Source organism: Dipodomys spectabilis, unplaced genomic scaffold (assembly GCF_019054845.1).
Source record: "Dipodomys spectabilis isolate Male_0828 unplaced genomic scaffold, ASM1905484v1 ptg000201l, whole genome shotgun sequence".
In the NCBI taxonomy this organism is placed as follows: domain Eukaryota; kingdom Metazoa; phylum Chordata; class Mammalia; order Rodentia; family Heteromyidae; genus Dipodomys; species Dipodomys spectabilis.
In genome coordinates, this window is record NW_024870878.1 from 4,603,790 (window position 1) to 4,629,942 (window position 26,153).

The following is a 26,153-nucleotide window of genomic DNA, read 5'->3' on the forward strand; positions in this document are numbered from 1 at the left end:
GAAACCGTTAAGCTAGTCTCCAAACCATATTCACATCTAGAGCTCCTAGAAGGAGCAGGGGAGCCGTTTAATAAAGGCATTGGAGCTGCAAAACAAAGGTACATGACATCATGAAGGAAGAAATTCTTGGAGTCTTGGATCAGCATTTTTTCAGGGAAGCCACTTTAACTTGTGCAGAGTACCTGGTAAGGAAGGAATATCATTGTATTTTCTTTAAAGATTATTGGGAAGAGTATTAATTATCCCAATACATGAATAAACCTTGATGTTTTAAAGAAAATTGTCATGCTCAATAGTATGGTAAAACATGTGGAGTAAATTTAGACTATGTTACGATAAATGATATCTTTTTCCTGTGTATAGAAATGCAGTTATATATGTTAAAAACATATTATAAAAACTAATTATAGGGGGGAAGGAAGCAAATGTTTTATACTTCAGGACAAATAAATTCAAATCAGTGGGTCAGTTTCAACCAAAATGGAGAACACATAGCTCAAATGAAGCATTTCATTATATATGTACGTATATATGTATATATACACATACATACTTACAGATAGATCTCTCTTCATATATATATGTGTGTGCGTGTGTTTAGAGACCATAGGACAGGCATGGTAGAGCACAGAATCCCACCTACTTAGAAGGCAGAGATAGGATGATCACAATATGAGGATAGCCCTGGAAAAAATGCAAGACTCTAAAAAACAGAATGAAGTCAAGAAGACTTGGGATATGGCCCTATGGAAGCCTTGAGGTTGCCCAATACTGCCAAAAGAAGAAAGGAAGGAAGGAAGGAAGGAAGGAAGGAAGGAAGGAAGGAAGGAAGGAAGGAAGGAAGGAAGGAAGGGAGGGAGGGAGGGAAGGAAGGAGGGAGGGAAGGAGGGGAGAAGGAGGGAGGAATGGGGGGAGGGAGGGAGGGAAGGAGGGAAAGGGAAAGAAAAAGTTTCAAATGTTTTCTACTTAAACATTAAGAAATAAACCTTCTTTGTTGCTTTGTATGTCCCTCCCCCATGGTATAACCCCTGCTTTCACTGTATTTGATGTTGGTATAATTTGTGGAGGGGAAGGGAAAAAAACAAATCGTTTAAATAGGGATACAGGTGGACCCATTGCAACAATGAGATGTACAAGACGAACTTTACAACTTTGGTGGAGGGTGGGGGGGATAGGGAGTGGGAGATGGGAAGGGGAAACAAAGGAGGAGGCAACAATAAGAAATGTACTCATTACCTTGCCCATGTAATTGTAATTGCGGGGAGCCGGGGCGAACGCAATTAGACGCCGCCCACTCCCTTGCAGCTTTGAGGTAAACAACTCCATATTAGGCAGTGTTTGGCAGGACGGTGGGTCCTGGGCTTTGCGCATGCGCGAGCCACGTAAAGTCCCCGGCCAATCCCGTGGCACTTGGTGACGGTGAAAGGCAGACGACCAATGATAGAACGACACGTGTCCCTATTCCCTATATAAGCGGCCATGTTTTTTGTGCACGCTCTCTCGCGCTCAAGCTCTCCTACAAACAAGAAGGCTCTCCAATAAAGTGTGATCTGAGAAGACTCCTGGTGTGGTGGTTGTTCTTCCTCGCTGGCCGAGAAGGCGTTTGCCGCACCTCTGTATGGTATTTTCACAATGAAAAAAATCCCCTTATAAAACAAATTGAAGATTAATTAAGTATACAGTGGTGCTGGGTGCCCAAGGCTCATACCTGTAGTCCTAACTATTCATGCAGGCTGAGATCTAAGGATCTCTCAGGCAGTTCAAGCCAGTCTGAGAAAGGAAAGTCCATGAGATTCGTTATCTCCAATAAGCTACCAAAATGCCAGAAGTGTAACTGTGTCCCAGATGTGAAGCAGGAACATGATGTGTAAGCTGAGGAAATCTTGAGGGTAGGAATTGGGATTCAGGTGTTTTGGTACTCTGAATGCTCAAGTCACTTTGTATGGATCCCTCTCTTCTCATCCTGCCATATCCTCAAACTACTTATGTCTTGGCACTTGCTTTCCCTGCCTCCATCTCCAACCCAGCATGATCATATAGGATATGTCAATATCTGGTTGCCATCCTTCAAAGATGTGATGCCCTTGGAAAACATATTTCCAGGGGCTCCCATCTACAAAATCAATTTGAGTGACCCCAAACTAGCTTCACGTGTTTCATGTTACCTTGAAAGAGAAGAAAAAAAGAAAAGAAAAAGAAAAAAGCTCAGGGAAATTGTCCATATCCTCCCTGATTTCAAGTCCCAGGAAGAAGAAGAAGAAGGAGGAGGAGGAGGAGGAGGAGGAGGAGGAGGAGGGAGGGAGGGGAGGAGGAGGGAGGAAGGTGGAGAAGGGGAGGAGGAGGAGGGGGAGGAGGAGGGAGGGACAAGGAGAAGAAGAACAAAGTATAGTGGAGTAGAGAATGAATGAGACAATTCATGTATAAAACCTTAAATAATGGCTATGTGGTGATGAGAACAGTTCACAATTTCATACCTGATCTTGTGGGGACATTCTGGAGGCCTCACATTCAAGCAGTTATGAATTTGTGACCCAAAATGTTTGCAGTTACAAAATTTGCTTTGCTTTCAGGCACCATTCTATGTTCTTGTAGCAATTTGGCTCTTTCCCTTACCCCATATCCCTCTGCCCATAGTTCAGTGGAAAGAGTGTCTCCAAACCCAAATTATTTTAGTTCTGTTTAAATGCCAGGCTTCCATGAAAACTCAACAGAAATGAAAGCCAAAGAGAAAAGCAGAGATTTTTTTTTTCTTTCTCATAGATCCACTGCTTTGTTCCTTTGTGAAAGATTAGTTTTCAGGACAATAGGAAATGGAAACAAGAGGGTTTTTTTGTTGTTGATGTTTTTGTTTTCTTGTCCTTTTGTCTTGTTTGTTCAGTTTTCTACCTTTGGGAGAGTAAGGGGAGCACAGAAATGGTAAGACAAAGGGTAAACAAATTCAACAGTGCTACTCACTAGACACTGTTGAAAATCAACTATACAACTTGTGGGTGGCGAAGGAAGGGAAAAACTGGGAGATAGCGAGGGAAAGAGGGACATTTGTAAAGAAACGTACTCTTTACCTGACTTATGTAAGTGTCACCCTTCGGTGGTATATCACCTTTACAATAGCAATAAAAATGCATTAATAAAAACAGTTCATGAGGACAATTTAAAAATTCATTTCAACTCTCCTCATCACCTAATATAGTGTGTCCTGGTGTAACAAGTGCTTACTGAAGCAAATCTGGTTCTGTCCCAGATGTGGAGCAGGATCATGTAAGCTGAGGAGAGCTTGGGGATAGGAATTGGGATTCAGGTGTTTTGTGAATGCTCAAGTCACTTCGTATGGATCCTTCTCTTCTCATCCTGCCATATCCTCAAACTATTTATGTCTTGGCACTTTCCCTGCTCCATCTCCAGCCCAGCATGATCATACAGGATTTGTCAGTGTCTGGTTGCCATCCTTCAAAGATGTGATGCCCTTGGAAAATATATTTCTAGGGGCTTCCATCTATATAATCAATTTGAGTGACCCCAAGCTAGCTTCTTTCTGATAGCTCCATCTCATAAAATTCCATGGAGAATCTCATAAAATTCCATGGAGGTCAATAGACCTACCTGTTCCCCTCCACCCAGTTGTAAAGTGCAGACTCTGGAAAATCTGTCTGGACCTGAAGGGTGGCTGACAAGTACAGGTGGAAAAGCCTACTAAAGAGGAGAAGCAAAGTCTCAGAGAGCACCCCCAGGCTCCCAGCTTACGTCTTAATGTCTATTTAACCTGACATTGCTGCCTCACTGTTCTTGGGCACCAGAGGTGAGAATAAAACAGTTTGCAGAAGATACTGTAGGGGGGCCTGGGAAGGTGGCTCAGTGGTAGAGCGCTTGCCTTGCATGCCTGAGGCCCTGGGTTCGATTCCTCAGCACCACATAAGCAAAAAGAAAAAAGCCGGAAGTGGCACTGTGGCTCAAGTGGTAGAGTGCTAGCCTTCAGCTGAAGATCTGAGAGACAGCACCCAGGCCCAGAGTTCAGGCCCCACGACCGGACCCAAAAAAAAAAAAAAAAAAAAAAAGATACTGTAGGGCCCAGAGCCTGCTTAGGTCTTGGATAAGCCTGATTTATTAAGATCTTAGGGCAATGCTGCTGCTCAAAGCCCTATATCATAATAATCATGCAGCTATCCAGATATGGATATATATATATATATATATATATATATATATATATATATATATATATCATGTCTGGATAGTCATGCAGCTATATATATATGTCTGGATAACTGAATACAAAAATACAAAAACCTTCTCATCATTTCTGAGATTTACAGAATCTTGGAGTTGAACGGGATCCTGAGAGTATTTATCTTGGAAGGTATACTAAAGATTATAGTGTTTTGTCTATTGAAACCCTATTCTCAGTATTTTCAAGGATGAAACAATAATGGAATCAAACACACCAAAATGAATTCCCAGTCTCATCTTACATTTTTCTATAATGGCATATAAATATGGCAGAATAGGAAGTCTGGCTTCCTTCTACTGAAACTCCATTATTCTTTTAAGATAGACTGGAGCAGATTTGCCATGTAATTAAGCTATGCTGCACTGAACCAACAAATGAGCTGCCTGCAGTGGGCCTGTTATGAGTCTCAGGCAGGGTCATGATTTTCTGTTCCTTAGAGAGAAAAAGAAAGACCTAGCTCAGGCTACACAGACCAGATGGTATTGAAAATCTCCCGGTGAGGCATCATTCATGCATGCCAATCAACTCAGAAGTATTGACCTGCACAGAGGAAAGGGATGTCTTCCTAGATGTTAGAGGCAATACACATTTGAAGGAGCAAGACATACCTTTCAAAGGGAATCACCAGACCACATGGCTTCTCTCTGGAATGTGGCACTTGATTTGCACTCTCTACAATGTTGTTTTATGGGATGGATATATGACAGCCAACAACAACAACAAAAAAACTGTAGGAAAAGTTCATTTCATGTAAAATGGGGATCGTTATGATAATACTACCTCATTAACTGAGAAACAGAATTTTGTCAAGTTTGTAAGATAGATACCGTGTAAAAATGCTTCTCAGACTTTAATTTGCATATAAATTCCTCAAGGACTTAAAAAAAAAAAACCACCATAGATTCTGATTCAGCATGTCTGGAGTGTGATCTAGGGTTCTGTACTGCCATCAAATGCTCTGGTGGCAGTATGCTGTTGGTATGGAGGCTACACCAAAGGGGTTTTCAGGAATCCTACAGTACTGTTCTTTTTTCAGTCCCACACTCATGATTATCTGGGTCTATTCTGTAGTTTGGATCTTAAATGCTCCTTAAAGGCCCTTGTGTCAGACAGACATTGGTGCCCAACTTGGCACTACTGCGAGTTGGTGGGAACTTTAAGAAAGAGGTACGACTTGATGGAAGATGGTTAGGTCATTAGGGGAGGGGCCTTGAAGTGGATCTTGGGACCTGGGCCTCTGTTCTTTATTTTCTCTGTTTCTTTGCTATGAGATAAATGGTTTTACTCTTCCAGGGTATGTTGTTTTCCCCCAGGTCCCAAAGTGCTGGATACAATGAATCGAGAACTTCTAAAACTATTAAGCCCAAAATTAACCCTTTCTCTTTTCATGTTGATTACTTCAGATATTTGTCATTACAACGGGAAAGTGATTGATACAGCCTATGAAGGAGTAAGCCAGTGAAAACAAATTTCTTAGTACTCCTCATATTAAGATCTGTGGACTTTGCATCTCTAAAAGACACAGTCTTAGGTTAGGTCTCAGGGGACACGAGTTGGAACTCTATTGGAGTGTTACATTTTCTATCAGCTCTATCATCTGACTTCCAAACATGCATCTCCATAAGTGCAGGCCTCTTTGCTGACAAAGGGGAAGAGGCCCACCTCAGTCCAGGTGATTTAGATCCCTTAACTACTTGAAATATGGGGTGAGATTTTTTTAAAGCCCAAGCAATCTAGGTTACTAAACGCCAGCATACCTGGGAAACTACAGAGTTGAATGCTTTCCCTGCCTTCTCCTGTCCTGGTTACAATGTAAGATTCTGATTCCATGCTGCAGAGAATGAGCAGAAGGCCATACGTGTTTTACTCCTTCCTGCTTAGTGCCAGGAAGCCACATTGCTGACTGTGTAGTTAAAGGGAGATAAATGGGGCAGGAAGCTGCATTTAAGGGAAGCATGGGACAGAGAAAGGGAGGAGAAGGAAGGATACACTGGAGTGATGGAGGAAAGGAAGATAGAGCTGGGGCATGTGAGCTTGCCTGAGCACTACAGGAAATTCTGGCAACACATTAAAAAAGGGACTTTAAGAAAAAGGCTGTAAAACCGTAATATTTTCTTTGACAAACAATATGAAAGCAGGAACTCAATGTCTGCTGAAGCATTCCTTTTATGGTGTAATGTCCTATATAAAATCAATAACCTAGAGGTATTGTGCACCTTCTCTAAGCCCGCAGGCATTCCCAAATAAGATGATCCTAAACAACCAAAAGGGGGTTATTTCTTTCCAAGGAAGGAGCACTTAAAGAAGATAAGTTCAATTCATTATACTAGCAAGATTAAGATCTGCAAGGATATAAATAGGGCCATTTATCAGAGGACCTGAGAGATCTTCCCTCTTAGATACAGAATGCAGGTTTGGAGTGAGCAAACCTCATATCGGCTCAGAGGAGGCTTCTTCTGTAGTTCTGGTCTGACATCACATAGTTACAGAGATGACACAGTCATCATGCAGTCACAGGACTCACAACAGTCACTGTTGGCATCTGTCTGTCCTAACTTAGCAATGGAGATGCAGGCAGAGAACTGGAAGAGATGGAGGAGGGTCCCTGACTGGCCGGATGTCTCTGAAGGGTCATCAGCAGTCATGCTAACTCCATCTATTGGGAACCAAGTGTGTTGGATACGTGAGGGTGGAGCCTGCAGAGATGATGGAGAGAACAAGGCCTCTCAGCTTGGGGAATCAGCATTTTCCTGATGAGTCAGAATCTGAAGCCGTTTGTAGTTTCCTATAACTTAGACTCAAGAGTTCAGTACTTTGTCATTTCTAAATCACTTGCATCAGGCATAATAGGCCAGACATATTCATTTTCATAGTTAAACTAATCTAAGCATTGGAAAATGAAGAGAGCAAACAGAAAATCCAGAGAAAATACCAGACCTGCTTCCTGACTTGCTTGTTCCCCCTCACCTCCTGTGAGGCCAGCCAGCTATATCCAGGACCAGGCTCTTACAACCAATATTCACTCCTGTGTCTTCAGCCTCGAGACATAGCCTTGGAAATATAAGTTAAATGTTTTAGCCTCTCCCTTTTTTATGATGTTGGTACTGGGGCTTGAACTCATGGCCTGGTGATCTTGCCTAGCTTGTTTTGGTCAAGGATGGCACTCGACCTCTTGATCCATACTTCCACTGTGGCCTTTTGGAGAGTTAATTGGAAGTAAGAGTTTCATGGCGTTTTCTGCTCTGGGTGGCTTCAACTGTGATTCTCAGATCCCGTCTCTTATGTATCTAGGGTTAGGGATGTGAGTCAGTGCCTAGCTTTTTTTTTTTTTTTTTTGCCAGTCCTGGGGTTTGAACTCAGGGCCTGGGCACTGTTCCTGAGTTTCTTTTGCTCAAGGCTAACACTCTACCAATTGAGCCACAGTGCCACTTCCGGCTTTTTCTGCTTATGTGGTACTGAGGAATCGAACCCAGGGCCTCATGCATGCAAGGCAAGCACTCTACCACTGAGCCACCTTCCCAGCCCCAGTGCCTAGCTTTTAACCTTTCACTTCTGGGGGTTATTTATCTTGACAGAATATTTTCTTCTTCTTTCTGAAATTCTCTGGGGACAATTTGGGAAGATGGCCTGGCCCTTTGCTAGATTGGTCTTTCACATCAGTGAAGCCATCATCCTTTTCTTGAGGAAAGTCCAGCCTGGTCCCTTCTCTGGAAATGATGAAACTTCCCCCTCCAGGGATCCTTGGCCCCCACCATCCCTCTAAATATGCCCTGTAAAACGGTGCTCTATCTATGGAAACGGCTCTGTAAGGTTAAATGCCAGCACCTGTCACAGCTTTTCCATGAGACCTGTCAGGAGGTGACTTGTAGAGGAAGATGCCCTGGGGTGAGTGGCTCAGAGGAAGGAGCAGCAGGAGATGAGAGCAAGGAGGAGGGCTGGAGGTGACAGGAGGTACAGTAGGAGGGAAAGATGCCAGGAGGAAAACTCAGAGGAAGAAGAGACAGATGAAGAAATGAAAGGTCAGAAGGGAGCTGGGGTATTGAAGAGAAGGTGAACACTGCAGTAAAAGGGAGAGGGGGGTGGTGTCTGGAAAAGACTTTCCCTGATGCCTAGCAAGGCAGGCTCTTTCAGATCAGACCATTCTTACCAATTCTTCAATCCAAAGCTGGAGTTGCACACAGTGCTGATTTGAGTACATATTTTTGGCCTGTCAGGCAATAAATAGGCTTTTTAATCCATCTTCAGGGAAGTCTCTCTTTAAGTCTTCAGCCCACTTATTAATGGGGTTGTTGTTTCTTTGCATTATTTACCATAGCTAAGATATGGAATCAACTGAGATGCCCCTCCGTAGAGGAATAGATCAAGAAAATGTGATATACCGATACACGCAATGGGATTCTAGGCTTCCATCAGAAAGAATGACAGTGCCTCATTTTGTAAGGAAATGCAAAGACTTGGGAAAAAATTATATTCGTGAAGCAAGCCATACCCAAACAAACATAAACTGCATGGTTTCCTTCACTTGTAGTAACTAGAATATGTCTAGGATATTCTTAGGAGAGGATCACAAAGACTCAATAGCTATGTGCATATGATGATATAAAATGATGCTTACAGAAATGAACGCCAAGAAATGGAAACAAGAGGTTTTTAGTATACTGTTTGCAGCTATTTTTTTCTTCTTTTTTTCCTTTGATTTATTCCCTGTTATCATTGTTTTTTAAATTTCTGTACCCTTTGTCTTGTGTATAAGTTTATCTGATTTGGAGAAGAGAGAGGGAATCACAGAAATAGTGGGACAAAGAGTCAACCAATGCAACAGTGATATCAACTACATACTAAGTTAGAAATGAACTTTACAACTTGGGAGGGACGGAAGTTGGAGGGAAAAATTGGGAGAGAATGAAGGAGGGAGGTGATGACACTGTTTAAAAAAGAGATTTACTTACTTATGTAATTGCAACCCCTCTGTACATCATCTTTAAAATACAGGTTTTTAAAAAATAAGTATATAACACTGGATCTAGATGTTGATTGAGATGGATGTCTAGTATGCATGTCCATTTTAGTCAAGAATCTTGATGTTCCTTCCTCTGTTTTCTGGGTTGATAGGATCACAGGTATGTGACACTGGCTCTAGGACATGCATTCCCTTTCAGTAGAAGTATAGAACATTGTGCCAGGGAAAGGAAGAGAGGATCTGGGCAGAGACAGTGCAAAGGAGCGGGGTGGAGAGAGAGAATGAGCATCCAGAAAGCTGGTTGCACAGACAAAAACAGCTGCAAACAGATGCTTAAGTCTGTTTGATGAGCAATATAGTCTGAGTGGGTTAAAAAAGTAGCTAGCATTTACATCCTAACAAGTATTCCAATATAAACTACATGAACATTCCAGACCCAACAAAGCAGAGAAGGAAAAAGAAACACATCATTTTTAATAGCAAGGCCTAAATAGCTAAGTTATTGACAAAATGCTTAAAGATATTCAAAAGCGTTTATTTATTTTATAGGTTTTCTTTTTATTGTTACTACTAGTTGCACTCTGAAGGAACAAAGTCATCTCAGTATTAACAAGTAAAAAAGTGAAGGGGTGCTGGCAACGGTGGCTCACACCTATAATGCTAGCTACTCAGGAAGCTGACATCTGATGGCCTAAAACTCCATGAAGTTCTTATCTCCAGCTCACCAGCCAGGAGCCGGAAGTGGAGGTATGATTAAAGTGGTAGAACACTATCCTTAAGTGAAAAAGCCATGCTGAAAACATAGTTCCCTGAGCTCAAAACCTTGCACATGTGTGTGCTCATGCACACACACACACACACACACATATACACATAACCAATGGGAGTTCTGAACAACAATAACAACAACAACAACTCAATATTTAAGAGACAACAAAACACTGAATAAGACAATGCTTCTTTTTCCACCTGTACTGGTCTTAAGAGTCATGTTGAGCAAACTAAAGCAAGTTTCAAAATCCAAATGTCATATGTTTTCAATCATACATGAAATCAAGATAACAATAATAATGGACTATGAGGGTAAGAGAGAGATTTTTATTTTGGGAAAATTAGCAGTAAGGGATAAGGGAAGGTAAAGATCGAGGATACATGTACATACTCGTATATATGTATTTGTGTAAATAGTGAAACCCATCAAACACTATTTTAAAATGGAGTGAAAAACAAGGGAATATAGTAGAGGAGGTAAACTTGTTCACACACTGTACGTGTCTAGGCAATCCTCTTGTATTTTGGATATATACTAGGAAAAATAGTAAAAAAAAAAAACAAACCAGAAATAAAACATGAAAAAGAGCAAGAGAAAATATCGCATGAATTCTCTGTCTCTTGAGGTTATATTATCTGCTATTTAGGATGCAGGAACTCTCCCACTAGTTTTTTTTCAGTAGATGAGGAACTTTCCGTACTCCAGAGCCATGGGCCAAGTCAATCCTTATTCTGTACAAAACACCCCCACTAAAAAAGACAGTTGGTTTTGACCTTGCCTGCAGCAGTGAAAGCAGGCACTACCAGTCACCCAGGCCTAGTTTCTTAAATGAAACAGTATTTTGGAGGAATGGAAATGTCTGGGTCAGTGGCTTTCCAACACCAGAATTACCTGAGGGCTCTTTGGGAAAGAGGGTTCTTGACCCCCACAGCGGATCTAGAGTCAGATGTGTCAAGGTCGGACATTGTACAAAATCTCCAATTATTTATAATAATAGAGTGACATCAGTGTAAGTGCTTTGCCCCTTCCCTTGCTTGCTTGCTTGCTTTTGAGGACATTAAAATTGTCCTTCTAACACCTACTGCATTTGACTTTTTTTTCCCCCTGAGAATTAATTTGCAGTCTGATGCCACATAAACAATATTTGGTCAACAACGGGCTATGTATATAATGGTGGCTCCATAGGATTACAAAGGGAATGAAAAATTTCTATCACCTGGTGATATCCTGGCTGGCATAATGGCATAGCACACTGCACTGTCCATATGTTTGTGATGGAGCTGTGCAAAGAAGCCTACTATGTGGCAAGTGGTATAAAAACACTGCATACACAAGTAAGCACAGTGCATAATACTGTAGTGATAATAAATACCTATGTTATTGGTTTGTGTACGTAGAGTACTATATTTTACTACTTTAGAATGTGCTCCTACGAATTATGTATACTATAAGTAGCAATCTGCCTCATCAGCCAGTATCAAGCTCATACCCTTCAGATGTACAACATCTCTTGATTGTACCAAGAGACCACATCCAGTTATTGACCACTAAGTGCACTCTACAATGTCCACATAGCAATAAAATCACCTGACACTGCATGTCTCAAAACACTTCCCTGTCATTTAGCCACATAGAAATGATTTGTATTGCTACACCTAGGAAGACTTGTTTTAACAGACTGAGTGACCATATAGTTTGGCTTGCCTGGGGCAATCCTGCACACCTATAGCTTCCCATTTTAATTATTAGCAGTCTTCTCCTCTCAAAAGTTTGCCTATTGGTGCATGCTTGTGATCTCAGCTACTTGGGAGGTAGAGACTAATCAGTCATGGTTGGAGGCCGAAGGTTAGTAAGATCCCATTTTAACCAACACCATTAGGTGTGTTGGTACATGCTGGTGATCCTAGCTATGCATGAGGCATAGGCAGGAAGGTCACAGTTTGAGGTTGGGCCTGGGTAGAAACAAGAGATTCCAGCTAAAAAGTAACTAAAAGCAAAAAGTGGGGTAAGGTAATAGAGCACAAGTGATAGAGTCTTGGCTATAAAGTAGGAGACTTTTATTTCAAACCTAGTATCACTAATAAGAGAGAAAAACAGAGAGAGAGAGAGAGAGAGAGAGAGAGAGAGGAGGGAGAGAGGAAGAAAGAGGAAGAGAGAAAGGAAGAGAAAGGAAAAGTGGGAAAAATGCAAAATGTTCTTTGGTCCAGTGGTTTTCCTGGTGAGAGCCTGTTGATAGATCTCCCATCATCCACCATGGGTCTGTGGCTGCTGCTCTTGTACCTGTCTGCACAAGCAGCTGACCCAACACTAACACTTTTCAGTCCAGGCAGAATCAGTGGCTTAGCTTCCTCATTCAGGACTCTGTTGGGCCAATGGGAATGGAAGACACTGTGTGCAATTGTTCTTTGCAAACTTATGGACCAACAGCCATGTTCTTCTTCAGGAAGGGGTTGGAGGCCCTGCAGTGTCAGTGCATGGTGGGTGCATAGGATCTAGGCAGAAGACTTGGAAGATCAGAGATTATACTCAGGGCCTCCTACTTGCCAGTTGCTCTACTACTTGAGTCATCTTCCCACCTCTCTTTTTGCTGTTAGTTATTTTTCAGAATTGCACCTTTCTGAAAAGGCTTCAATGGTCCAGAAAAGGAAGCTGCCCTATGATCTTCACAACCTTGAAGAAACAGTTTTTGGTTTCTGCAAATGAGGCCTGGATGCCATCTTACTTCTCTTGCTTCCTGGCTTTCATTCCTTGTCTTTGATTCTTCTCTTTTATCCTCCCAATACCACCGTCGTACAACAATGATGTTAATTACCAACACTCGTTAATAATTTTGAAATAGTTATGTTAGCTTCCAGGCAAAGTACCCACTAGCTCAGCCCAATTGACATGCAGGAAACAGCCCGAGTAATGCTGCACACTTGGCAGAGCAGAAAGGTCGAAGCTCTGAAGCTTCGCGGGAAGATAGCGTTGCTTGGGCACTCAGCTCAGATGCAGCAGAGAAAAAAAAAAAAGATTAGGAGCTGTGCATTCACTGTGCAGTCCTTGCTCCCGAGGGCCTGGAAGTTGGTCCATTTGGAAAGTCAAAGGCACTTCCCATCTGTACCTCAGGCTGTGTAAGCTAATCATATCTCTCCTGCATCTAACTTGAACTGTGATTAAGATGACCTCTGTGAAAGGCATCCTCCTACTTTCTGGCCTCTGTTGACTTATTCACCACGGAAATCACTTTGTATACATAATCTTCTAGGATCTTCTGCATCTCGATGGTTGGAATACTAAAGAAAACACTGCATTAGAGATCAGATGTTTTAAGATAGATTCTCAGCTTGATTAAGGTAGCTCAGTGGTAGAGTGCTTCCCTGGCTTGCAGGAGGCCCTGGGTTTAATCCCTCAGCACCACATAAGCAGAAAAAAGCTGGAAGTGGTACTGTACCCCAAGTGGTAGAGCACTAGCCTTGAGCTGAAGAGCTGAGGGACAGTGCCCAGGCCCAGAATTCAGGCCCCATGACTGACAAAAAAAAAAAAAAAAAAAAAGACAACCTCGCTAGCTTGATTATTCTAATATGCTATTATTTTTTGGTGGGGGGGGGGGCAGGCTATCATCCTAGGGCTTGAACTCAGGCCTAGGCACTCTTCCTTAGCTTTTTTGCTCAAGGCTAGCACTTTACCACTGGATACACAGCTCTACTTTCAGTTTTTTGCTGGTTAATTGGAGATAAGAGTCTCAAGGACTTTCCTGCCCGGGCTGGTTTTGAATCATGATCCTCAGATCTCAACCTCCTAAGTAACTAGTATGAAGGCATGAGCTACCAGCACCACATTATAACATGTTATGTGACTTTGGTGTGTCTAAATGGGGTGTGTGTGTGTGTGTGTGTGTGTGTGTGTGTGTGTGTGTGTGTGTGTGTGTGCCAATCCTGGGGCTCAAACTCAAGATCTGGGCACTGTCCATAAGCTCTTTCCTGTTGTTGTTGTTGTTGATCAATGTTAGTGCTCTACCACTTGAGCCACAGCTCCATTTCTGGCTTTTTGGTGGTAAATTGTAGATAAGCATCTCAGGGACTTTCCTGCCCAAGCTAGCTTCGACCACAATCTTAGATCGCAGCCTCCTTTGTGTGTAGCTAGGATTACAGATGTGAGCCACTGGTGCTAGACTGTTATGTGTCTTTTGAATAGAAATATAAGCCTTGATTTCTTTTTACTATTAAATACAAAATGATATGGAATGACTCCCAAGTCCATCATATGGACAGTGACTCCAAGGTCACTATCAGTTTCAATATTTCACCATCTTTCCTAACAGAACAATATGGTCTATGGCCAGAAATCTTAAGTAACCCCTTAAGTTCTAGAAATGTAGTGATCATGGATGGACACCCAGAGTTTCAGCACAGGATCTCGGGTTCTGTCATTGAGAAATCTTTGCTGTCAGGCATGTCTGCCACAGAACGGATCTAGGCTGACCTCACTCTGACTGGTGTCCTGACAATACAGGCATAGGAATAGAGAGACACCATGACAATGTCAGGGTAGCTTTCTGTCACTGTGCTTTTGCTGCTTGGAGATGGGGCAGAAAGAGAGCTTTTGACAATTATGAAGGACTGTGTGTATCTGAGGGTAATGTCTTGTGCTAATGGGGTAAATTAATTCTTTCCTTTCTTTCCATGACTCTCATTCTTGTAGATTTTGACAAGCAATTGTACTTTTTTCCCCCCGACTCTTCTCTCTATAGGTGGAGTGAAATGATGTCTTACAGGTACAACTAATCATCCACTTATATAATCCAAGGCCCATTTTCATAGGTATGAGAGTTCATTCCAGATGCAGAAAAATGCTGCTTCTCTGTGCTTTTCTGCCCTTTGCATTTGTTAAAGATACATCTTCATAGTTACAGAGCTCACTGTGCTAATCCTTACCAGCCAGAGAGCAAATGGCAAAAGGCAAGGAAACGGGCTTCTGAGATAGTGAAGCACACCAATGATTTCTTGACACTGATCCATGGCTACAGCAGTTCAAAACCAATGCTAAGGCAATGCCTAGGACTAGCTACTCACTAGCCAGACATCAATGTGGCTACTTCACCCCACCCATCTGCAATTTCCTTCTCTGCGAAATGAGCTAATGTAGCCAGTTCACTTCATAGATCCCTCATCCACTGCTCTGTTATTCTCTGCTTTTGATGGCCAATCAGGCCAAGATTTTTTGGCACTTATCACCACATCCTGGATCATGCCGGTATTTATAATGCTGAGCTTTTAGAGATATAGACACATGAATCCTTTCTCTGCTCTAGAAAACTCAAGCAGGCTCTGTTCCTGGAAGGTAGAGATACTAAGCTCACTGGGATGAGAAAAGCCTCAAGCAAGGGCTCAACAGGACTAGAAGCCCCATTCCTAGAAAGACATGGAAGATTGGAAGGGAGATGAGGCTCCAACACAGCAGATTTGAACTGTTGTAAGATCTTGGAATAAAAGAATTGGACTGAAGGAAACTATTGCTCACCAAACCAGGTGAAATTGATGCTGGATCCTGGTAACTAGACAGGTGTTATCTGCAAACTTTTAGAGATGCTCATACCGGAAGCTTGGAAAGAGGACCATTGTGGTGGATAAGCCTACAGACCTTTGCTATGTGGCTTTGTACATACTCTACTTATACTCAATCCCAGAAGTTTGGTTTCTATCCCTCCAATTATATTGTATCCTGACAGTAAGTTTTGGAATAAATGTAAATAGCAGCATGATATTTATTGTTCCTTGTATTTTATACATGCATATACAGACAGAACCATGTGTGGTATAAGTGCATAATTGTAGCGCAACATCCAATAGAACAAGAATGTAAAAGTCCATTTCATTTAGGAAAAGTCCATTTCATTTAGGAATTTAGGCTTGCAACACTCTCTGACCTTCTGTGTCCAACTGGTTAAGGCCTCCTATTTCTTCCTATGTAACTACAAAAAGGGTTGGGTCGAAGTATTTCTTTAAAAAAAGAAAAAGTACTATTAGTTTTGTTTTTGATAGCCGGTTGAAAAAAATGAGTATGTATTTCTTCTATTGACTTAGAATGTGTGAGTGTCTGCATACGAAGAAAATAAGAAATACACTTCACTTAGAATCTAATGAGGAAAGATAAAGAGATAAGAAAGCCCAGGAAGATTGGAGCTTAGCAAAATCAGAAGGTAATTCTTCTTGAGAAGAAAACAAGCGATATTTACATTATTAAATCACAATTACAAAGCAAATCAGCTGCAGACGAGAACAGATCATTTCCATCAATTATTACTGAACTGAACATAATTTTTCAATCACTAGCAGATTGTAAATGGGGGTTATGGCTCATCCAGGAACTCGTCTATCACAGGAGTTATTAATCAGGTATTAACTTTGCCAAATTAGCAAGGACACGGACAGAATGGCAGCGGAAGCAGGATATAAGGCAGACAGGGAGAGGCAGCCAGGTTAATTCTGAGATGGAGGCCCAGAGCACTCTAGAAGACCAAGGTCAGCCACCTATACAACTAGTAATGCTACTGTGTTGAAGGAAGCACTTAGCTCCGCTATTCTCATTCCCAAAGAGTCAGCACATGACCAGGCAGACATAAATAAGTGAAGCACAGTTTCCTGGCTTTTCAGCTGTGCCACAAAGGTATGCATTGGGCCCTGATCCCATGAATGATTCCATCTGCAGTGCAGCTGGGGTGGGATAGCACCCCTAAAAGTCTGGGTATGTCTGTCTCAGTTGGACATATTGGCCAGCTGTCTATCAGAAGCCCATTTGGGCTGGTGGCCACCTCTTGGTGTGCTTCTTGGATGTGCTGGAGTTAAAAAACATACCTCCTTAGGAATCTACTCCCTCCCTTACAAATCGAGTCCTCCCTTACAACTTTAGCTCCTCTCAGGGTTCTTTGCCCTCTCCTTTTCTCCCCACCCTCATTTTCTAACTTCCCATGATCTCACCACCTTTTTGAATTGGATCCCTGGATTTCTGAACCGTACAGAAAAGGCTCCAGTTCCTAAAGTGCTTCACTCACACGAGTGTACTGAAGAACAAATTTGTGTTTTAGAATCAGAGCTATGGAAGCCTGGAAGGAATTGGAGGTGCACACTCTTCATCTCCAACAGGTAGATCGATGCCATGACAGCAGGCTTTGTGTGTTATCATCTTTGAGCTTTAGGCCTCAGGGTTGTTAATGACTTCCATGTCATGGGGTCTAAGGCAGTTGCTAGGCACCCAGATTATTACCATCCAAGCTTTTGTTTCAAACAAACAAGAAAAACAAAGAAGCTAGGCTTGTGGGAGTACATGTGGGACAATTGCAGAGAGGATGAATGGTCTAGACACGGGGTTGTAGTAGAGGTGATCCCTCATTAACTGGCTTCACATTTGCCTCTGGACCCCAGTGAATGACAGCCCTTCAGGCTGGTTCACTTTGAGGCTTAATCTACAAACAACAGTCTACTTGCTCTCTCTCCCACTTTCTCTTTTCTCCCTCACTCCCTGCCTTTGGCTTCTTCATTGAACAAACACCTTTGGAGTTTTTAGACAATGAACCCACCTCTCTATATTGCAAGCTGCAGACCCTTTTCTAAATATTCTGTATGTTATAACAAGGAAAGACCTGCTCCCCGCCCCAAAATGTGACTTAGATTGTTCTTCCGCAAACCAGGTGGGTAGAGTCTCAACAGATCATAGAAAACACAAGGGTTAGCCCCATAGTAATTTTATAGAAATCACCGTTATTCGTGCACATCTTTAATCCTTCCTTTCCCCTTGAATACAAGCATAGCCTTCAGATCTCTATGGGGAGTTCACCATTGTTAGACAGATATTTCCTTTGTAGCCCTCCAGGTAGCTTTCTCACCCTGCTTCTTTCTGCTGTCCTCTCCTGAGCATCTGACTTCTATTGGCTAATTGACCTTTGCCTTCTGGTTGGGGTGGCCCATAGGAATCCTGCAAGTGATCAGTGGAAGGAATCAGGAGCTCAGATTTGTGTTCCCAGCAGGACTTGATTCATTCCACCAAAGTGGATAGCTCTTCTCAAGTCCACTTCTCAATGTAACTCACCCAGTTTTCTTCTAGTAAGCTTCAGCTTCAACTTCTAGCCCGGGGGGCTTAGATCAGGCCTGCTGTCACTATCTGGGAACAATGCACTATCATCTATGTGGTTTCCTTTTACTTTGCTCACACTCTGTGAGGGATACCTTCATTAAACCTGTCTAGAGTTATTCAAAGTTGAGTTTGCTAATCTTATCCATTTCCTGCTGGGCCCTGAGCAATATGGCTTCCTTGACCTTGAAGTCTTTGTTAGATGTGCCCCTCTAAGCTCCTATAGAACATGCATTTATCACCTCATTTGTCACTTTAGAGCAGTGATTATGAAACTGGTGGTTTTTGCCTCCAGGAGACAATCTCTAGAGACATTTTCTAGACAATGTCTAGAGGCATTCTGGTCACCATAAGTTGCTATAATTGGTGTCATGGAAATGTGCCATCAGACCCAGTGGTTGCGGTCAGAGATGTAAAGGGCTGACAACTACCACAGGGAGCTATCCAGCCCCAAAGGCCCCTAGAATTATGCTAGAGAGGTCTTTATGAGAGATGAATTTCTATTTTTCCCAGTAGGGGAAGGAAGCTTTGTAAAGTCAAGAACCACCTATCATGTTCCCGAGGTTTCCTGGCATTCCGCACCCACTGCAGTTCCTGACTAATGGTCTGGCCTCAGAAAAGAGCTGTTGAAAACTAAACAAGTAAATTCATTAACAAACCACATTGGTAGTTTCTATCATCTAATCATTTTCCTGGGCTAAGGAACTTTTTGTTGTTGTTGTTGTTTTTCTGAAAAGGGCCATTTAGATAAAAATGTAACATCATTCATGGGCCATACAAAATATCAATAAAGACAGATGGTGAAGGGAAAAGTATGTGTCTATCTCATCATGTGCCAAATGATTTCGAGCACTTGCTGTGGCACGTAAGCCAGAGTTTCCCATCCTTGTGATCATTCATAAATAAATATAAGTTTAGGGGGAAAAATAATTTTGTGTTTATAAAACCCTTATTAGTTTTTTAAGGAAATAGGTGCTATTTCCTTGGAGGAGAATGATAGAAAAAAAATGTCACTTACAATGTGGCATAGATAGTGTTTGAAGCAAGCCCTGGAATGTTCTGGTTTCAACAGTGACATATGTTAGGGACACTGTGTGAACAAGGCAAGGAAATGGAACCATGCTAGAAACCAAATCCTACTGTAAATCATTTCCTCACTGTCTCTGTGTTTTCTGAGGAGGACCACTCAAGATTCTAGTTTAGCAGAATTTTAGTACAATTTTTCAGAAGAAAATTCTCTCCTATTGAATGAGTCTGTGAAAATGACCATCCAGCCTGACGGCTTCTCCCATGGTTTACCTTCCCATTGTCCCATGACTACCAAAAAGACACAACTCTGCAAAGCTCATGACTAGCAACATGGCTGGGAGGAGGAGCTGATGTAAGACACTAAGACTGGCAAGTAGTGAACGTCTATTGAGTTGAATCCTTTGAAGGACGGCTTGTTCTCAGCAGACACCAAAGGATGGGGGGACCTCTTTTAGTGTCTATTTCTGTATTCACAGATCCAACTTCTTCTAGGCTATAACCTGTTCTTTGGAAATAAAGTCGAAGCTGGTTGGCATTTGTATGTAATTCCTAAAAGAGGCCAGCAGCTTTTAGGCTAATCTTCAAAGTTGAAGATGGACAGAAGCTTTGAGAGGAAGAGGACCAATGCTCATTGATCCAGAGTCTTCCCTTCTGAGGTCAAGGTCTAGTGGGTTAGTGTCTAATCAGGAGCCACCAAGCCTTCCATTACCCTGCTCTCCACTATGGAGATTTCTGATTTTTCCATACATGGCTCATAGTGATAATGCCTGTGAGGACTGGGGAGAGAAGGAAGCCAGCACCTAGGGCCATGCAGGGGAGGGGAGTTAGCAGCAGTCTCAGTGTTAGAATTGAATAGGTTTTGTGGCCTTCTATAACCTATTAAATGAGTCCTATTGCAGAGAAGGGCTGCTGCTTTCTAATGGGAAATAGGCTGGACTGACTTGTAGGAAATAGATACCAGCACATAAATCGCTTCCTGACTGTTGAGACATATCACATCAGCCAGGATGCCCACAACTTAGAAACAATGTGATTTTTTTCACTTTAAAGTGTCAAGTTATTTATTTTTTTCCTGTAGGGTTTAATAATCATGCATTGACCTTGGGCTGAATAAACATGTCTAGGGCCTTGGCAGTAACATCTGATTCACCCTTTTCTATGAGACATCTGCAGTTTTATGAACAGTGTAACTTCATCGTAATAGAGTGTACCACATAAATTTTGGATATAACAGGTCAAAACCTATCTAATAAAACATAACAGCTACATTCCTAAATAGCCTGATCTAAATCCTAAATATTGTCAGGGAGTTTCCTAAGGCTTATTCTACTTAATAGTACATTCCTTAAGGCCACATTCCTTTACTTGGTAAATTATCAGCACCAAACCATACACTTATCAGGTGGGTGTCTCAGAGATGGGGGAACTGGTTACTTAGCCTGCAATATCCTGGCAAGTCTACTGGGCTGTGATAAATTACCTGGTACAGGTGGGGATCACTTCATTCGCAGAGGAATGTTTCCATTGTTGAAGATGTGACTCTACTCTGTCCTTCTTACTTTCAGGCTAGCCCTTAAAAGGTCATCATCATTCTGAGTAGAATATAAAATGCTATAAGGGACTTGGCAGGTCAAAGGTCACAGAAGTGGCTGTATTAGCTTCTTTCTTTGTTAGATGAAAAGTATTTCTCCTATCCCAAACCCCAGCACTGTTGATAAAATATTTCAGGAAAACTCCAGAGGAAGTATTATCTATGGTAATAGTCACAGCCTTTAAGATAGCCAAAAGAAATGAGTAGAATGGTGCGGGCAATGCAAGCATTGAAGAGAAGGTTCCATGCAAGTAACCACTTCTAATAGGGCAGAGATGGTAAGATTCTGTGCTGTCAAAGGTTTCATCTTATGTCAGCCACAGACAAGAACTCTTTAGTTGCCACTCAAGAAAGTGACGGTGTATCTTATCTTACCAGAGACAGTCCGTGTGTACATCCATTGGTCTGTTGTAATTATGAATGCTACTCCTTTTTATTTCTGAGTTTCCATTTCAATAGCTGCCTTTCATTTAAATCTACCCAGACTCAAAAAAAGGTCCCCTATTTACATATTTTAAGCCAGTTTGATATTGATACAGTGCAGCTTTTCGTAACACTTTTCTTTGCCAAATTCATTCATTCACCTATTTTATATATGAATGGTTACTTACTAATATACACCAATATCTGTCACTCCTCAGTTGGGGATGAAGGCCAACAGCTTATAGATGATATGAAGAGGTTAGTGTCTACCAGACTAAAGAACTAGAATTATCTGCCTCTTTGTGTCAGTTAAATAATCCTACATTAAACAATTAATGAGGTGAGGCTTGAGGATATAGCGTAGGTAGACTTTTTCCCTAGAATGGATTTAATCATCTGCATAGCACTCATGTGCATACCCATATTCATGCACTACTGAATTGGAGATTACGGTCTTTCCCTCTCCCTTTCTCTGTTTGTCTCTCTCCATCTTTTCTTCCCTCCCTTTTCTAACTCCCAGGCAGGCACAAAGAATTAAGCATTTTTATGCACTTCAATTAGGGATAAACAGTTTCTCCATTGTTAAGGAGAACACAGTGTAATCAAGGAAACAATACATAAACATATAGAATTTTAAATAAATAATAATGGGAAATTTAAGAAGTACATCAGAACAAAAGGAAAGGTATCCAAGCCTTATAAATTAAATAGCTAATAATCCTTATAATTGCTAGAGGAATGTTAAGACGGGCAAGGTTATGGTAGGCAGGAAATTGTAAAACTTATTTTTAGTTAATCATTTTATGGTTTAGAGATTTTAATTGGAAGAAAGTTCCTGCTACCTTGTGTAAGGCCTGCATATGTGTCATGTTCATTTCCAAGTGCAGTATTGTGAGGAGCAATAGTAAGTAGCTGAAAGGACTTTGTGTCTTCTGAGTGAGCTCATAACCACATTATTCATCCATTTACTCAGCAAATGATAAATGGTTCTCCTTGTTTTCATGGGCGGGATGGTGAAAGTGGGGGCTCTACTTCCTCCCGCTGAGATGCAACATAATTCACCAAAAGCATGAAGGGTGGGAGGTATAAAAATAATGCCCATGTAAAGTGTGGTGGATTTGTCAGAGGAAAGTTAATAAATAAATGTAGTAATTTTGCTGTATTGTTCAACAAAGGACAGCCAAATTTATCTAAAGATTTAGAAAATGCTATTTATAGTTCGCCATTTTTTTCTTTTTTTTTTTTACAATTTCTTGGTTAAAGCAAAGATTATTAATCATGATCACCAATTTGACAATGTCTGTGTCAGGCAGAGGGAATACAGGAAACCATGACAGTCTCTCCTTTCAGGGAGCCTGCAGTCTCAGGGGTTCAAAGATAATGACACAAAGGATGATATTGCCCTAGCAAGAGAAAACAGAGGAGTTGTAGGAGAACCAGAGCACAGAGAACTAGGCAGGAGTCAGAGTCTGTAGGAGAAAAGAGCTTGAAGATGAGGAGGAACTAGCAAAGCCAGGACATATACAAAGGCATTTCAAGCAGAAGAGGTGTAATGTTCCCAAATGCAGACCTAGGAGGGAGTAAGCCTGGTTTGAAACACAAGGCTGGCAAAACAAGTGAGGCCAGAAATGATCTGGAACACTGTCCTAAGGAATGCCTACTTCAAAAGGAAATAAATAGGGACAGTAGCCTAAGGTGTAAAGCATGCATCCTTCTCTTTAAAATATTATGCTATTAATCATTGTTGTTTGGTAACTGTCCACCAAATGCTCATGTGTTGAAATCTTGGTCCTCAGCCTGTGGCATGACTTAGAAGGGCCTCACTGGAGGAAGTTGGGTTATGGAGAAGGTAAGGTGCTGTTAAAGGAAGTATTGAGACTCCCTGTCTCTCTCTTTTATTTTCTGGTTACTAGGGAAGAAATATTTTTCTCCACATAGGTTCTCCACAGTGTTGCACTGTGCCACCACAGTTAATGACAGTCAAGCAACAATATGCCAAAACCTCTGAAACTGTGGGGCAAAATGGACTTTTTCTCCTTAGAAATTAGTTATTTCTAGTAGTTTGTCATAGCAATGGAAAGCTAACACAGTAGAATTGTTGAATAGGGCTACCCTTTCACTTTCAACCTTATTTTTGTTGAATATCAACTATGTTCCCAGGAGAGATAACTTGCTGGCCCAGGGGAGATTAAGGACTGACAATTCTGCAGTAGATGGTGCTAAATCTAAGAGGTTATGGTGATGAGCGGAGCAGAAGCAGATACTCAAAATAAACTACTAATGTAATGTCAGACAGAAATAAGGGCTAGAAAGAAATGTCAAAATAATAATAACAGCAACTAAGATGTATTAAATGATTATTAGGTGCCAAGCACGTACCATGAATTTTCTTGCTAAACTTTTGGGTATATCACTGGTCCCACATCTGTAAACAGACACTCAATTTTCAGCCACCTGGATTACAGCCACTTGGATCCTCTCAGGAGACTTGGGCAGTGGACTACATCATAGATTACCATTCAATGCATAGTTGAGTAAATTCTTTCATTCTAGAAATCTTTACTGTATACTTTGTGCCAGGCATAATTTTGTTCATAAGGGTACAATAGTAGCCAAAGAGGGCAGAATGTCTGCCCTGGGAGAGCTTTGACTATATAGAGGAGAGCCAGTTAACTAATAATATATAGTCTATTAATAATGAGTAGTGCAGAAAAAATAAACTAAACATAGAGAGCTATGGGAATAACCATTTCTTTTAGAAGATCAGTAAATGGCCTTGTGGAAAGGTGACATTCCTGTAGAAACAAGACCTTAAGATATAATAAGAGAGAAAGTACTTAAGCAGTAAAAGTTGGGTGGTACACAATCCATGAATCGAAAACATGTGGGATGCTTGCCTAGTGCAACATCCTGGGTTCAATCCCCCAGTACCAAAAAAGAAAAGACAAAAAAAAACAAACCAAAAAGGAAAACATAACTCACAACATACTACCTCTGGACCCCATCCAAATCTGATTAATACTTATAGAATGCAGAGTTCATCTAAATCAGGTTATATTCCACCATATTCCATGACCAACTACAGCATAACACACTTCTATTCAAGACCAAGAAAAATGTGGATTTTGAACTGGATGCAATTTACTTATGCCCAGCAACATAGTAAGGCTGTTCATTCCTTTCAGCCTGCACTGACATGATGGTTGTGGTGAGGTGGTTATGTACAGACAATAGATAAAGAATGAGGATTAATTTATCATGATAATGTAACAATTGTCAAATGTGTTGGTCTCAGGATCCACTGATACTTAAAAACATTACTGAGACCCTTCAAGCCCTCAATAAATTGTATCCATGGATATTTAAAATACTAGAAATTTAACTTAAAAATCGAAGTACATACATAATGATTCATTTCTTTTTCTTTTTCTTTTCTTTTTTTATTGTGAAAATACTGTACAGAGGGGTTACAATTACATGGGCAAGATTGTGCGTACATTTCTTATCAAGCATTGTAGCTTCCTCCTTTGTTTACCCTTCCCATCTCTTCCCATCCTCCCTCCCCCCCCCCACCCAATCCTCCCCCCATAATGATTCATTTTAAAAATCACATTTTGATATTTTTCTAGGAGAAATAAATATTTTCCAAACAAACTTTGTGGGAAGAATCCACAAAATGTCAAATATCTTCAATATCTAATAGATAACAGACTCCCAGATTACTGAAATATGTAAAGAAAATGTAGCCTAGGACATAACTAGCAAGATCAATAGAAAGACCACAGATTGGGAGAAGATCTTCACTAGCCATATCTCAAATATACTTAGAACTCAAAAAATTAAATCCCCCAACAACAAAGCCTCAAAAGAAACAACTGCCCAATAAATAAGTGGGCTAAAGACTTAAAGCTAAACTTCTCTGAAGAGGAAAGAAGGACGGCCAATAGACATGAAGAAATGCTCAACCTCCCTAGCCATAAAAGAAGTACAAATCAAAACAACATTGAGATTCCACCTCACCCCAGTTAGAATGTCTATAATCAAGAACTCTAATAACAACAGATGCTGGAAGGGATGTGGCCAAAGGGAACCCAACTGCATTGTTGGTGGGAGTATAAGCTTGTTCATCTACTTTGGAAAGCAGTATGGAGGTTCCTCAAAAGACTCCACATAGAGCTCTCCCATGACTCAGGAATCCCACTTTTGGGCATTTACCCAAACAAGGCTATACTAAAACTACCAGCACAACTATGTTTGTCGCAGCATTATTTACCATAGCTAAGATATGGAACCAATCCAGATATTCCTCAGTAGATGAATGGATCAAGAAAATGTGGTATATATACACAATGGAATTTTATGCCTCCATCAGAATAAATGACATCATCACATTTGCTAGGAAAAAATAATATTAAGTGAAGTAGGCCAGGCCCAAAGAAACATAGGTCCCATGGTTTCCCTTATTTTCCCTTATTTGCAATAACTAGTATATGTCTAGGACAAGCAGAAAAGATCAAAAGCTATGTACATATGACCATATAATATGATGTTAAGTGAAATGAACCCCAAGATAGGGACACAAGTGGTTTTTTTCTTTCTTTCTATTGTTTCTAACATATTTATAATGTACCATGTGATTTTTTTTTGTTTCTTTGGTATGTTCTTCCCCCACAGTATAACCCCTGTTTTCACTGTATTTGATGTCTTGTATGTACATTTTTTTTAATTTGGGGAGGGGAAAGGAAATAACAAAATGCTTAAATAAAGATACAGGTTGACTCATTGTAACAATGAGATGTACAAGACACTATGTTGAAAACAAACATTACAACTTGGCTGGGGGGGGCAGGTTGGGAGGATTTTTGGTGAGATGGGAAGGGAAAGGATAATAAGGGAAAAACAAAGGAGGAGGTAACAGTGTACACATTACTCATGTAACTGTAACCCCTATGTACAGTATACAATAAAAAACATAAAAAAAGAAAATGTAGCCTTACCCAGACAATGTCCATATATGTGTGTCTGTATATATAAATATATATGT

General features: G+C 41.0%; 1 protein-coding gene across 3 annotated transcripts in view; it reads right to left on the reverse strand.

The window, feature by feature from the left end:
- Opcml (opioid binding protein/cell adhesion molecule like) overlaps positions 1–26,153 on the reverse strand; it is a 560,765-nt gene that overhangs the window by 18,797 nt on the left and 515,815 nt on the right. The window lies entirely within an intron of this gene.